The sequence below is a fragment of the Lemur catta genome, chromosome 4 (assembly GCF_020740605.2).
Source record: "Lemur catta isolate mLemCat1 chromosome 4, mLemCat1.pri, whole genome shotgun sequence".
Lineage (NCBI taxonomy): Eukaryota > Metazoa > Chordata > Mammalia > Primates > Lemuridae > Lemur > Lemur catta.
The window spans coordinates 74,588,132-74,604,201 of record NC_059131.1 but is presented as its reverse complement, the minus strand read 5'-3'; the positions used below and the strand labels follow the sequence as shown (position 1 = coordinate 74,604,201).

At 43.0% G+C, this 16,070-nt stretch overlaps 1 protein-coding gene across 1 annotated transcript in view; it reads left to right on the top strand.

The window, feature by feature from the left end:
- Nucleotides 1-301: 301 nt before the first annotated feature.
- NPAS2 (neuronal PAS domain protein 2) overlaps nt 302-16,070 on the top strand; it is a 143,005-nt gene continuing 127,236 nt past the window's right edge. The window contains exon 1 of the mRNA XM_045550257.1: nt 302-353. The gene's annotated coding sequence lies outside the window, so the exon portion shown is untranslated. The remainder of the gene's footprint in view (nt 354-16,070) is intronic.

Sequence of the window (16,070 nt, the reverse complement as noted above, 5' to 3'; positions counted from 1 at the left end):
CGTGGAACAGAGACACTGTTATCCTCAACTTTGATTCTTATCCAGGAGTGTGTCAGAGAGGCAGGGAGAGAGTCAGGCTGTGACAGACCGATAGATACCTTGGTGGTCAGGAAGCCAGAATCACCATTTTACAGATGGGGAAACTGAGGCAGGGGCTCAGCAATGGCAGAGCCCAGGGTGGAAACCAGTCTTCAGCCTCCCATCATGAAGTCATCGTGTGCCTCCTCCTCACCTTGTTCTTTGCTCCGCCCTTTCTTTCTCGCCCTGTCTTTCAGGAGTGGTTGCTGCTCATTTCAGAAACAGGAACGGGATCGTAGCGCTGCATCTTTTAAGCCTCAGATCGCCATCACTGGGTTAGCTTATTTTTATGGTTCCTATAAGTCATACGGGTAATGATAAATATTCAAAATTTGCTTTTCATGAATGTGTGTGCTGGTTTATTTTCTTTTTTTCCATAAAATGTTAAAACTATTACTTTTCTGTTACAAATTATTATGGGGGTACAAATGTTTTTGGTTACATGTATTCATTTTGTTACGCTTGAGTCAGGGTTATACGTGTGCCCATCACCCAGATAGTGTTGATTGTACCCATTAGGTAGGTTTTTACCTATCCCCTCCTCCCGCCTCTTGAAGATTGATTTGCACAGTCAGTAAGTTGAGTTGGAGAAAGCAGGACACCAGGGCCAGAGGTCCCCTAGTCTAGCCCCTTCTAGCCGTGGGGGAGTGATTTATTTCTCTATACCCCCTGAGAAATTGGGATAACAAGGCCCACCTTCCCAAAGGGGTGTTTGTAATAATTAGATGAGATAATGAGGGTGAACTTGCTTTGAAAATTGTTAGTACTACGTAAGAAGTTTAAGGAGTACTTTGTTCCATTGCTTTGGAGAAGTTATTTTTTCATATGAAGAAAAAATTAAGATTAAAGTTTAGAAATATACACAAACACACACACACACATACACACACATAATAGTTGACCCTGAACAATACAGGTTTGCACCACGTGGTTCCACTTACACATAGATTTTTCTTCTGCCTCTGCCACACCTGAGACTACAAAACCAACCCCTCCTCTTCCTCCTCCTCCTCAGCGTACTCAATGTGAGGGCAACGAGGATGAAGACCTTTATGATGATCCACTTCCACTTAATAGTAAATATATTTTCTCTTTCTTATGATTTTTGAAATAATGTTTTCTTCTCTCTAGCTTTTTTGTAAGAATATAGTATATGATACACATAACGTGAAATACATGTTAATCAACTGTTTACATATCAGTGAGGCTTCCAGTCAACAGTAGGCTATTAGTAGTTAAGTTTTTGAGGAGTCAAAACTTAGATTTTCAACTGCACTGGGGTCAGTGCCCCTAACTCCCTCATTGTTCAAGGGTCAACTGTAATTCTACAAAGATTCTTTTTGTGGTCCTTCAAATTTTTTGTTCATTTCACTTTTGCCGAAAATTGACACCAGGCATGTCTAGAACTGTTGTTTCATATCAGTTAGTAATATTTGTGCTTGACTTTTGAAGTCCATCTTCTTCTATCCATTCCCTTTGAACAGTAGTTAAAACACCTAGTATATGTTTTTTTGTTTTTTTGTTTTTTTGAGACAGAGTCTCGCTTTGTTGCCCAGGTTAGAGTGAGTGCCGTGGCGTCAGCCTAGCTCACAGCAACCTCAAACTCCTGGGCTTCGGCAATCCTACTGCCTCAGCCTCCCGGGTAGCTGGGACTATAGGCATGTGCCACCATGCCCAGCTAATTTTTGCTATATATATTTTAGTTGGCCAGATAATTTCTTTCTATTTTTTTAGTAGAGATGGGGTCTCGCTCTTGCTCAGGCTGGTCACAAACTCCTGACCTTGAGCAATCCACCTGCCTTGGCCTCCCAGAGTGCTAGGATTACAGGCGTGAGCCACCACGCCCGGCCTTAAAACACCTACTGTATGTTTAAATAACACTTTTTTCTTTTTGCTGGAATTTAGGGTTAACTAAAAATTGCTTATGGTGAATAGATGCAAAGTGTATTAAGGTAAACTTTTCTCATCTATATGCAGGGTGTTTGTATTTACATGAACAACAAATGTTAATGCTATTATTTAGTTGACCTCTCCAGGCCTCTGGGCCTTTGCCCATACTGTCACCACTTCCTGGAACACCCTTCTTTCTATTGTCACCTGCTGATTCTTGGTCACCCATTTAGACAGCTTTGGCGTCTAAGAGCCTTCCCTGAGGGGTCTAATGTCTGTGCTCTGGGTTCCTACAGAACTTGCATGTCTGTTTCATGACAGTATCTGAATCATGCAGTTTTGAAGTTACCAGCTTCTGTAGCTATCTTCCCACTAGACTATAGGTGCCCTGGAGTAGAGATCAAATCTTTTTCTCTTTGTCTTTCATGAGCTGCTGTATGGTAGACATGCTCTATCAGTGTTCGCTGAATTGAACTGAAAGACAGGAGGCCTCTATTCATTTGAGACCCACTTTTTAAAAGTTACATCATTCATTTTTAGATCGTTGAGATGTTCCATTTTATTAAATCCACTTGTATTCATAGGACCTGATTCCTTAAAACCCTCTAATGCTACCTTCTTGTGGCCACTTCATATGCTAGACATCCTTCTCTTGTCTATAGCCATTCTTGTCTTAATTCACAACAGCCTGATGCTCCTGAGGCTTTGGAGAGGGGTTAGCATCTGAAATTCCAACTTGATATCTCAGAGAACATCAGATGCCTGTGAAATCACAAGTCCCATAGTGGGAGGGCAAGGAACATTGAGAACCATATCCATCAAAGGAGGTCACATACGCTAAGGGAAAGAGCGCAAGGGACAAACAATAGTCTGATTCCATTTTAGTTTTAAAAAATGGAACAATGAAAGGAGTGATCCATCTGTCATAATGTAAGCATGAGGACGTATAGAACATGGTCCTTATGAATCAGGAGTTTAGAATTAGGCTGTCCGGGTTTAAATCTCAGGTCTACTTCTTACTAGCTGTGCAACTTAGGAAAATTGCTTAAATCCAGTACCTTTACTTCCTCCTCTGTAAAATGGGAATAGTTGTAGGACCTGCTTAAGGATGTCATTCTGAGGATTCACTGTGATAATATGTGCAAAGCCCCCGGGACTGTGCATAGTGTATAGTAAGCCAGTATGCCTCTTAGTTGTCACTGTTAAATTTTCTACAGTGAACATGTATGTCTGTGCCAAATATGCCTATGAAAATTTTGCAGAAAGTGTTACAAGTTAAATAAAAGAAAACAAACATAACCCCTATCTGTGTGGCCAAGATGTTGCTGTGGGCCTGTGTAGGAAGTGGCCAGAGGGGCTGGTGACCAGTTGGTGTGACTAGTAACTAAGGGTTAGAACGTTTGATAGCCAGATTCACCCTGGAGAATTCCATTTTCTCTTCTCTCTCTCTCTCTCTCTCTCTCTCTCTCTCTCTCTCTCTCTCACACACACACACACACACACACACACACACACACACGTATACACATACAAGCACACATTTGCACATACATATGCCACATATGCATGCACATACAAATATACATATATACACATACACACACATGTGTACACAGTCAAGCCCCCAGGTGCCAGGAAGACTGGAGCACTGTCTCTCTTGGTATTTACGTGTCCAAAGAGATGAAGCCCAGACCCTAGAGACATCTCTAGGACATAAAAGCCGAGACTCATGGGGCTCCCTGGCCCCTAGAGATATTTTATTTACATTTTAAAAGGTTAGAGTAAGAACCCAGGATCCTTTCCATCCCATCTCCAAGAGTCAAAGGTTTCTCTTCCTCCGTTCTGGACAGGGAGGGAGGCAGCTGCTTCTGTCCTGCAGATAAAGGAAATCCATTGTGTTCCATCCCTCGTATGGGGGGTTGTCTGCACCCATGGAGGAAGTTTCACTCGGCCCTCAGCCCCTTGCTGGTGGTCTGGGCACGAGTGTCAGTGAAGAACTCTCCCCTGGGCCAGCCACCTCCTATTTCTGCAGTGTTCACATACGTAAAGTACTTAACCATGCAAGTAGGGCAGCATCTCAGCCCCTGCAGTTTGACAAGCAGGTCCTGATGACTGGGTGCTTCACTGGCCCAGAGAAGCCTGTGTGCTTGTCTCTGGGACGTGTTTGAGGAACTGGGACAATAGATCAGCACAGCCCACCAGTTTGTTTTCGGGGATAGGAGGCTCCCTGTGGCCCCACCATAGTTCCTTCTTTTAGCAAAGATGCTCCGTACGTAGACAAGCAGCCAGTTTTTACAAATTGTAGCTGGATTCTTTTACAGAAAAGTACAGTTCTAATGAAATGACTATGTCCCAAGCTATTCCTGAGAGGAGGGGAAAATGCTGGCATCTGTCCCCATTGTCCCCACTTTTGATCAGCCTCATCTGGGAATTTCCTACATTTTCTGATCAAAGTCCAAAGTCTCTGCTTTGCTCAAGCTTTAATCATTGACTATAAAGCCCCCTATTATTGTGCACACATATTAAAATTAGGTTACAGCCGAACAGTGGTTTAGTTTTGGGGGCTGGGAGGGTGGCAGGCAGGAAGTCCATATTTAGGTAAATAAGGAATCAGAGCTTTCGTTATGGGAAGGTGTTTTGACAGTCTTAGGTAAAAGTTTCCTTAATTTTTTCCGTGTAAGTTTTTGGTATGTTTTGAGATAATTTGTCCTATGTACTTATTTTTGCTAATTGTTGAAATAGTCATGTTTTCTGTTATTTCTTAACACTTGTGTCAAGCAAAAGAAGAAATGATTTAAATTCAAATGCTTTCCAAACTCCATTATTAACTTTTAACTTTTTTTGATCAAAAAAAATTTTCATTTCCTTTGAGGAAGTTGACATTGATAAAGGTGTTTAAAGGATCCGTTTATAAAGGAGAGTGGGTGAGGTTTACGAAGGACTCCTGCGTAACAAAGAACTCCTTCTCAGAACTTCCCTTGTCTCACCCAGCCGTCAGGTGTTCAGGTGGGCTGGAGAGTGGAAGACAGTGTCCTGATACCCCATACCAGAACTAAGGAGTTCCAGCCCTCACATGCCCCATCTGCCCAGAGGGAGGCAGAAGTGGGAGATTCAGGCGAGCTGGGTACCCCAGGAGGAGGTGAGAAGAGAGAAACTGCAGGGGAGTTGCCTGCCTGATAGGGCCACTCCTAACACACAGACTCACAGAGCTGTGTCAGCTTTCGCTTTCTGCAGGTGCACAGCCTTGTCGTTTGATTTTCCCTTTAATACTGACCCAATTAATGTACGGTTTGTGTCATTAGCCCCATATTTAGTGAAGTAATTTAACTGCCCAGCATGTTCCAGGCCCCCACTGTGCCCAGCGCTGTGCTGGGTGGGGGGTGCCCCGAGGTGGGCACCATAAGCAGGGTGGGGAGGGCAAGGCTGGGTGCTCAGAGGCACCCCAGGGACCTTTACCCGGGATGCTTGGAGTGTTGGGGCTCTGATTAGCAAGCATGTCGATAATTCTCCTTAACCATATATTTCATACTCAGAACTCCAATTTTCAGAGAATTGGAAGAAATAAGTATATGTGAACGTTACTGAAAAGTTCACCTTTCTTTGCTCAGTCAGTCTCCAACAGTGCCAAGGAGCTCGAGATTCGGAACAGTTTTCTGCATGATGCACCGTTGGCTCTGCGGGTATAAAAAGTGTAGGGTACAAGCTGATATTGCATCTACCGAAGGACGCGCTTTGACACAAACCCTTAATATATCTTTCCTTTTCATGTAGCTCTTATATCACCAGATGCGCACAGGGGAACCTTTGGTTGTTTGAATTCTAGATCAGTGAGTATTTAATGTTGATGCTGTCTACATGAGACATACATAGTACTTCAAAGTGAGAAGAGAGTGCTTTGTGATTGCACGTGCTGGTTGGGTGTAGTTGCACCTTTTTCCAGAGCAGTGTTGAAATTAATTAATTTTCCATATGTCACTTTGGTTAGAGAAGGAGATCGAGAGGCAAGGGTGAGGAAGGCACGAGAGATATTGTACTGTGGGAATAAATGAAGACCACCCAAGTGAGAATAAGCAGAGACTATTTGTTCAGAGCTGGTTTTAGCAAGGGGGTCGGCCACCGTCACTCGTGTTTCTGCAGAGACTCAGAGGCAGGCAGGGGAGTGGTAAAGCTTTATAGCGGGGGAAAAAGGGAAGATTTTGGGTGTGTGTGCCCCGATTGGAGGCTGTTGGCATGGGGAAGCCAAAGGTGGGCTAACCAGAAATGGGGCTTCCCATGTGACTGGTTAGGGGCATGCCTGGCTTTCTCTGTTTGGTCCCAGGTTGGAAGTGGGGACAAAAGTGAGGCTGGCTGTCAGTTATTAATCCAATCCTGGCCATTTGGGGCTGATTGTTACCGAAGGTAGTGTTTAGCTTCCTGGATTGTGGCTAGAGATAGCAGTCTGACTTCCCACTGGTCTGCCGTAGAGCAGGCTGGCTCCTTGCCTTATTATTGTAGATAAGGGGTTGGCTTCCTGGGCAGGGTGCTGCAGGTAGTGGGTCAGAGTTCTACTTTTACCTATGGTCTGGCCATCGTCCCTTGGTACGTTCAGTCTCTCGGTACCAGCATAGCACTGGCTAAGAGAAAATAATGGACCCAGCACATCTGTTGGCAGGGGAGCCACCCAGTGAGGTAGCTGACTGTATGCACCGCCCTCGGGCATCCAGACTGCTCCAGGTGGTCACCAGCCAGCGCCATGCTGTGACCATCTGATGTCAGCCCCAGTGGGCAGCTGTGTACTTGGCCATGGAGCTTGTTGACACTGTCACATTCTTATGCCGCGAGCTCCTGACTGCCTTCCTTAGACTTGGAATTTATATTAGAGAACTACTTCTCTGAGAGGCATGCTGTTTTACTGAGCGGGGATAGCTCCATCCAGCTTTTAGCCCATTTTCGGTAGTGACTGGCTGTCTTCATCATCTGAGGACTCCCCTGACAGTAAAAGATCCTCCTGCATCTCCTTTCACACCTATTCTCAGCCCAGACATGGTTCCTCACCATGGCAGAGGGTTTTCTGGCCAGGAATAGATGATCCCAAACCACTTTGGAATTTTCCTAGTAATCTGCTCCTTCTTCACTCAATTTCTTGCCACTCCTGAGAGCTCGATGCTGTGGCTTCCCTGCCCTGGGTGCTGTATCAGTGCCTGAGGCAGGTGGAGGCTCTTCCCAAGTGGCTTGTCTGTGTCCAAGCCAGGCCTTGGTGCCCATGGCTTCAGGACCCACAAGCCCACCTGTGGTTTTCCAAAGGGGGTTCCCCTCCCCCATGGTTTTCTGTTTATATGTTTATTGTATGTTTGCTCTGACATTTAGGGAAAATTCTTGGGCAGCAGCATCATTTGTATTCAAGGGAGACACTGGAATCTTTTACTTTGCTAGAACATATGAAAAAAGTTTGCAGAGTTTAAAGCATTAAGTTTTACATAAAATGTGCTTAAAGTATTCAAGTTTTATAAATAAACTCTAAAAATACGATGTGGGGTTTTGAAAGACATCTGCAATTTTTGAAGAGGGGATGGTTTCGAAAAGGCATTTCTTCTCTTGCCTTTGTGTGTGTTTGTGCTTTTAAATTAAATGACATCCGCTGTGTGTAGGAGTTAAGTCAAAGCTGTCAAGATTTTTTTCCTCCTAATAACAACTCTTGTGCCATTGACTACCAAGAATAACAATAAGCTCTTTTTTTTAAGTTGAAAAAGAATATTTATTTTTATCACTGAAAGAACAACAATTATTCATGTCCTTAAGTTATTTAAAGTATTTTTATGAATTCTAAGAATAAGGCATTTTGAGGTTTAGCTGCACCAAATAAATACGCTTTATTAACAGGTCTTTCACCTGAAATGCTTTGGCTGATGGGTCTTGGCCTTTCAATAATAGTAGGCATCTTTTAGCAAGGACTTATTTGTGCCATAAACTATTGAAAATACTTTAAGTATATTAACTCACCTACTTCTCACATCATCCTTACTGAGGCTCAGACAGGTGCAGCCATTTGCCTGAGGTCACACAGCCTTGATTTGGGGACCAGGTCATCAGTTACCCTCCATGAGCCTACCTTGACTATAGAAGGTTCCACTGCATGCTATCAAGGCATTTAGTTTTTCTCTTCTTTTCCCCCCAAAACATAAACTTGGAAAAGAAAAGAACCATTTACTACATATATATATATATATATATATATATATATATATATATACACACACACATATATATATATTTAGCTCAGAACACTTCAAGCTTTTGAAGTATAAGAAATAATAATGGCCGGGCACGGTGGCTCACGCCTGTAATCCTAGCACTCTGGGAGGCCGAAGCGGGTGGATCACTCGAGGTCAGGAATTCGAGACCAGCCTGAGCAATAGTGAGACCCCGTCTCTACTAAAAAATAGAAATTATCTGGCCAACTAAAAATATATATAGAAAAAAATTAGCCGGGCATGGTGGCGCATGTCTGTAGTCCCAGCTACTCGGGAGGCTGAGGCAGTAGGATCGCTTAAGCCCAGGAGTTTGAGGTTGCTGTGAGCTAGGCTGAACACCACGGCACTCACTCTAGCCCGGGCGACAGAGCGAGACTCTGTCTCAAAAAAAAAAAAAAAGAAAGAAATAATAATCATCATTATTTCCTGGAATTCGACCTGAACTGTTGCTGATAAGGTTGCCACTGATTTGCTACCTACAGGGCTAAACTTGAGAAAAGACAAGTGAAAAAAAAAAAAAAAAACCAAGGAGGATGATGGTGGTAAAAATAATTTATGACTAACATTTCATCTTGGAATCCTTTTTTTATATAGGGTTTTTTTAGCAAATTTGCTTGTTTTTATCGTGGTAAAATACTTAATGCCACTGAACTGTCACTTAAAATGGTTAAATTTTACCACAATAAAAATAAATATATAAGTACAAAAATAAATATACTTTTTTTTTTAAAGTGAGCCCAGTTGCTCAGCAAGACAGGATGTCTGTAGGACTTGAAGGTTGGAGTGAGATTTGCCCTAACACGTTCATGTCCTGCATTGGTCTCACAAGTAATCAGAACGCCTTAGCGGTATATGAAGACCTTTAGAAAAAGCCAAGAATGTGTAGAAGTGCCTTCTTCTGATAAAAGAAGTGGCTGATTTAGTGGCCTCAAGAAGCACTTTGGTTTCTACAGTGTTTGGGGAAGCCACAAGTGCAGAGAAAGATGCTGTGGAGATATGTCCTCCTGTGTTAAAAGAAGAAGGAAAAAAGATTGATGAAGAGGGGGACCCCTGGGCCATATTTTTAATTTTGATGAATCTGGTGTCATTTAGAAGGGACTTTCCCCTTAAAGGAGGAGCACAAGCCCAGGGAAGGAGGCTGCACAGGACTGACCACTGCAGTGCCGCAGCTGGGCCTGGAAGAGTACACTGGACTCAGATTTTCAGTGGGATTGTTACTGATTTTTCAAAGATCCTGGTTACAAAGGTCTTCAGTGGTCTGCTCTAACCCTCTTTTCCCCATAAGCCCTGTTTTTCTTAGGGTGAGATCTTTCAGGATCATACAGTGTTCTAGAAGAAACACCTATATCATACCTGGAAGGGTAAAGCCATTGAAAGTTCTTTTAGAAACAGGGAAAGGGCAAGATCTGGATCAAAGCATGAGGTTTTGCCTTCCTGGGCTCCAAGGAAACTCATAAAACAGAAAAGGAGGATTTAAAGAAGGAGAAGTGGACAGTGAAAAGAGAATTTTCAGAGCCTCAAATTTACCCACATGATTTGGTACGTGCTAAACCAGGTTACCATGCAATAGTCACGTCCACACTGGAGCATGCACTGTTTCTCTGAAGCACTCTGTTGAATGCTAGGAACAGACACGTGACATCATGGATTGAGAAGGTGATCGTTCCACCTTAAACAGGTGGGTGTTTAGAGAGTTGCTTGCACAATCAGACAATACAGAGCTGTAGATATCGAAAGAGGACATTTCCTTCTAGTTGATGAATACGTACATCTGTAGCTGGAATTATTTTAGTTTTAATATTCATGTAGTCAGGAAACCTTTCCATATGTCCAACAAGTCTCTCTACTTAACTTTTGACCATATACTGGTGAAAATAGTTCTGTTTGGGGAAAAGCTTGTTGTTTGTCCTGAATTGCCCTGGCCCATTCTCTGTCTTGAGTCCCCAAATCCCCCTCGGTGGGGTGCAGCCTGCCACGGTCCAGGGTGATAGCACACACAGGTGGGATGTGATGGGTCTAACCACCTTTTCTGTGTGTTCCTCTCAGGAATACAGGTTTCCCCATACATTTTCATCTAGATGTAACTTGAGTTTATAGACTTGCTGGGAAGAGGAGTGTGGTCGGTTGCCTTTCCCAAACACTATCCCACAAGCAAGATGCACTTCACCTAGATGGATTCTTCTAGAAGCATTTATTCTAGATCAGTGTGGTGCATCTGTCTAAAGTTAGCTCTCCCTTGTCTGGTTTAGGATGATAGTTGGGTGTTTTGGTTTTGTGTAGCTGAGTGTGTGAATAAAAGTAATTTAGAGACCCTAAATATTAATAGCATCTCTAAATAAATGGTCACCTCCCTGCCTAATTGTGACACCAGTAAATCCTAGAAAGGGAGGCTGGTGGCAGCAGGTCACAGGGGGAGGAGCACGGCATGGAGCAAAGACCTGCTGTGAGTTTCAGCCCTGCCACCTGTTACTGCAGGAATATGGGCAGTTGGCTTCACCTCCCTGGTCTTTGGTTTCTTCATAGGGGCTGAACCTCCCTGGTGTCCCTTAAGCTTTAAAATTTCTTCCTCAACTACATTCTGAATATATCTGTTATAAAATGGTAAGCATGACTTTACCATATTTACAAAAAGCCATAATGCATTTCCTAACCATCTGGAAGAAGAAATTTAAATTGTTAAATTCTTTATTTTGCTTTAAGGCAAGGTTGTGGAAGGTTTCAGGTACCAGCAGGTTTCTTAGGGCTGGAGCCTGTAACAAAGAGGTTTTGAAAACCTGGGGAGAGGTAGGGGAGAAGGAGAGGAGCAAACACAGCATGGTTCTGGCCCCATCAGAGGCCCTATTGTCTGTAAGAATTTGATGTTGGCTAAAAGAGGCATCACTGGGGAGGGAGAGATTATGCTGTAATGGTCGGGGAAAGTGGCTAGGCTTTTTGAAAAACAAAATATAAATTTTTACATCTTCACTTTACCCTATATAGCCAACTTAAATTCCAGATAGATCTAACTGTGATTTTTCTTTTTTTGAAAAGCAGGAGAAAATAGAAAAAGAAACATTTGTGAAACTCTGAGAGTAAGGAGTTTTCTAAGAAATTTCTAATTTTGATTCAAAGAACAAAAATCACAAAATATCAACAGATTTTAGTTAAACTCCTGTACTTCATAAAAAGATAATCCAAAGGAAAAGATAGTTAACTGTTTGGGGATATTCGCAGAAAAGGATTAATACCTTCAGTATAAGGAAAACTTTAGAAGCCAATTTTAAAACTAAGACTGTAATCCAGAGTTTCTCAAAATCTGGCCCAAGAATAGGTTACATCAGAATTAGTTTCCAGTGTAGATTTCCATCCTCCTCCAAACTCTTTGGCCAATTCTTCGGCGCACTAAAGGTTGGGATCCCTTGCCTTTCTCCGGCAGAGGGCATGTGTTCATTTGAGGGCAGAAAAGAGGAGTGATGTATGGTTACCAGGAAAATAGAAGTCAAGGAAGTGCAAATAAAAATGATGAGATCATTTTTCATCAATCAGTTTATCAAAAAAAATATTAAAAGGATGCACACCCCTGTCCATAGCAGCATTATTCACAATAGCCAAAAGGTGGAATTAACCCAAGTATTCATCGACAGATGACTGGATAAACAAAATGTGTTCTATTCATACAATGGAATATTATTCAACCTTAAAAAGCAAGGAAATTCTGACACATGCTACAAACACTGATGAACTTTGAGGACATTATGCTTTGAGGACTGGCATAAGCCAGTCACAGAAGGATAAATAGTGTATGATTTCACTTACACGAGATACCTAGAGTCGTCAAATTCACAGAGACAGAAAGTGGAATGGTGGCTGCCAGGAGCTGGGGGAAGGAGAGAATGGGGAGTTATTGTTTCATGGGTGCAGAGCTTCAGTTTTGCAAGATGAAAAAGTTCTGGAGGTAGGTTGCCCAATGTGAATGTACTTAACACTACTGAACTGTGTACTTAAAAAGGGTTAGGATGGCAAATTGTATGTTATATGTATTTTACTATAATTTCAAAAAAATAAAAAATGCTTAAAGATACTTCCTAGGGATGTGAAGTGGGGCTCTCCTATCATGGCTTATGGCATGTGTACTGGGAAAGCAAGCCATCTGCAGTATATGTCAAGAGCCTTGGCATGGTCACACCCTGAACCCCATAATTCTACTTTGGGAACTTCTCCTAAGGGAATAAGTTCAATTGCTGTCTGTGTTGGCAAAAAGTTGGAAGCTGAGATGTCTGAAAAGCTTGGTGTGGTTAAATGAACCCTGAGCTTCCACTGGTTGAAACCATATGCAGCTATTGAAAGTATTGTTTTGGGGACTACAGAGTTGTGTGGGAAATGCATATAAATGCTAGGTGAAAAAGGCAGTGTGCAAACCTATGTTTATAGCCTGATTTCAACTACATAAAATGCAGCCATGCCTAGGAAAGAAAACACAAAATGTTAATAACGATTATCTTGGGCCATGAGTCCATGGAAGATTTAAAAAATTTCATTTTTTACTTTTCTAGATTCTCCAGGTGTTTGAATGAGTGAGTAGTCTTATTTATAACGGGAAGGTGGGTGGTGGTGGGAACTCAAAAGATGATCTTCAGTGAAGGAAAAGAAAAGAAAGCAATGACCTGCTGCAGGCAGACCCTGGTTGAGGAGGCCGTTCAGAGTCTTATTATCTATCACAGGTGGCCCTCACAGTACCCAAACCAGGTGGGTACAGTTGTGCTCCCATTTTGAAGTCAAGAAAGTAAGGTTTAGGCAGGTTAAACAACTCACCTTGGATTCCCCAACAAGTAAGTTTTAGGAAGCCCCCAGGAACCAGGTGTCCTGGCCATTTGGAGTCGAAGATTTTCCCCATAGAGCTCTGCCCACCAGTGTAAGAACAGGATCTCATTTTCCAGATCTTTGCATCTGTCAGTGCAGGGGCCACAGGGAAACCACTCACTCCCGCAAACCTATCCTTCTCTAGGTATAGTGGGGAGGAAATGAGAACGTGAGACAGTTTGCGATGGAGCAATGCGAGGAGGAATTCACTCACACAGCTGGAACTGCTCTTACTGCGGGGAGAGCGGTGGGAGGCGCTGCTCTGTGCCTCGGGTTCTGCTGCTCAGAGCCACAGGAAGAAAAGGGCAACATAGCAAGCCTGGACCCTTGCTGTCTGCCCCCTCCAGAGGCAGCAGTAGGTTAGCACTAGTTTCTGGGCAGGGGAGTTCAGTGAGTAAAAAAAAAAAAAACCACTAATGGCTCGATATAAATTTCACTCATTATCTTTCTTTTTTATTATTTCAGAATATTACAGGGGTACAAATGTTTTGGTTACATAAATTGCTTTTGTACCGTTTGAGTCAAAGTTATCCCCCATCATCATCTTTCCTTATCCCTTAAAACATTAAGCATTAATTAGCACGCTGAACTTCCTAAGAGGAGCAAGAACCATTTGAACTGTGGATTTTAATTACTTATCTTATGAACTTCTAACATGTGAGGTAGAGTGGAGAGGCCCTGTCTACAACCCCATAGACTTTCAAGGGGCTATTTAAAATTTCATAAGACCATCCATTATAACTACAGTGAATAAATTGTTGTCGTGGGAATGTATTGATCAAACATGGTCAGGCAACTCTCTTAGCTTCTGTCTGAAACTTGCACAGGAGGGAAGGAGACCTAATCTGGAGGGATAATTAAGTACTTAGCATTAATGAATCTTCTAAAAAAAATAGCATAGTATGTAAATCTAAATTTACATTTATTAGCATACTCTCAGTAAATTATCCTCTGCCATGGGGTCAAGGCCACATTTGGGCTTTATTTCCACAGTTCTCCAAGGAGTGGCTCACCATTGCCCTAAGTGGCTATTTCCTGGGTGAACATAGTACATATTTGCTGTCATGCTGGGAATACCAGTGAAAATCTCATGCCTGTGTGGAGGACGTGATTGTCATCTTTGTGTTTATAACCTCAGGCCTGGAACAGTCTCCTTTTGTGTTCACTTGATTCTAAAAGGTCAGTGTTCCAGAATAGGGCTTTTATATGGTTCACAAGGAGGCCAGTTAGATCCTATAGTGAAAAGGCAGACTCATGGCACCCTTCTGCTTCTCAAGGCAGGGTGCTGGAAGGGGGCAATGAAAGAAGACAGTGGACGTGTGGAGGAGGACAAAGCGGAGCCGCCAGGCATCAGCAGCAAGGTGGAACCGCTCAGCTTTCTGGCACAGGTCTGTCCGCTGGCTGGAGGTGTGAGGGCAAGGATCTGAAAACCAAGTGATGACCTAGGGAGGGAACAAGAGTTTCGCAGCATTGATGAAACTTAAAAGATGAGCATCCTGCCTTTTGAGTCCAGCCAGTGGTTCCTCTGTGGCCTGGCATGCTGCCTCGGAGACAGGCTCCTAGGCATGGAGTGGAAGGATGTGGCCATGGGCTGGAGTTGTGGCTCCATCTAATGGAAGTGGCTGAAACCCAGCTCAGATCAGCCTAAGCAAGTAAGAAAAAGTCCTGGCGAGGAAATGGAATAGGTGGCTGGATGCAAGGAAGAGACACCCGAACCAGGACCTCAGGGTTTGGAACTAGGATTTTCCTTTATCTCTTCATGGCCCCCTCCATGGCTCTACTCTTCATGAGGAGAGACCTAGAATCACATCCTTGTGACCCTAGGGGAAACAGAAAGCATTTTCCTCCAGCCTCTGTATATCAGTCCCAGGGAAGGATTCTGATTGGCCTTTTGTGGTCACATGCCCTTCTCTTGGATGACTGTAGTCATGTAAACTATGATCAGGAGGCCAGGGTCAGGTGCTCACCCTGGGAGTGGGGTGACAGGTACTGTAAGAACCTTACTAATAGTACAGCCTTGCTAAGATTACATGGTGGGAATCCACAGAAAATAAGTGTAGACCAAAATAACTGAAGCTCCACAAAGCGGGTGTACTCCAAACCTGCTGCTTCCTTTGATGGTGCTCATTGTGGGTATATTCATTCACCTATCTTTCTCCACCTGTGTACGCTGGGTGGCTGTGGAGCCCCTGAAAGGTGAGTCCAAACTGAGATGTGCTGTGAGTGTAAAATGTGTACTGAATTTCGAAGATTTAGTAGGGAAACAAAAAAGTAAACTCTACTACTATTTTTAATGTTTATTACATGTTGAAATGATAATATTTTATAGGTGTTTGGGTAAAATAAAATATATTTTCAAAATGATTTTCACCTGTATCATTTTAGTTTTCAAAATATGGCTTCTAGACATTTTTGTTTGTTTGTTTTTGAGACAGGGTCTTGCTCTGTCATCCAGGCTGGAGTATAGTGGCTCTGTCACAGCTCCTTATAACCTCAAACTCCTGGGCTTGAGCAATCCCCCTGGCTCAGACTTCCAAGTAGCTTGGGTCACAGGCATGTGCCGCCTAGCCTGGCTAACTTTTTAAATTTTATGGAAATGGGGCTTTCTCTGTTTCCCAGGCTGGTCTTGAACTCCTGGCCTCAAGCGATCCTCCCGCCTTGGCCTCCCAAAGTGCTAGGATTCCAGGTGTGAGCCACCATGCCTGGCTAGACCTTTTAAAAGACATATGTGGGTTACATTATATTTCTTTTGACAACGTTTTTCTAGACTGTGTTTATAATTCCATCTTGGGGGTATTATTAATCCTTAAGTTTACTATCCACTAGGTCATGTAATTTTATTTCCCTTGAAATTGTCTTCTCAAACTTAAGTGTGTGTTCATTGAGTGTTGGGAGAATTTTAGGACTGCGTCATTATTTGCCTTTGAAGAGTCCCAGACAGAAGCCTCTCAACCCGTTTAGTCTGTCTCACAAAGGCCTAGGCTACGAGTGAAGCTAGAACCACCTCAGATCCAGGGGGAAAACAGAGACTGG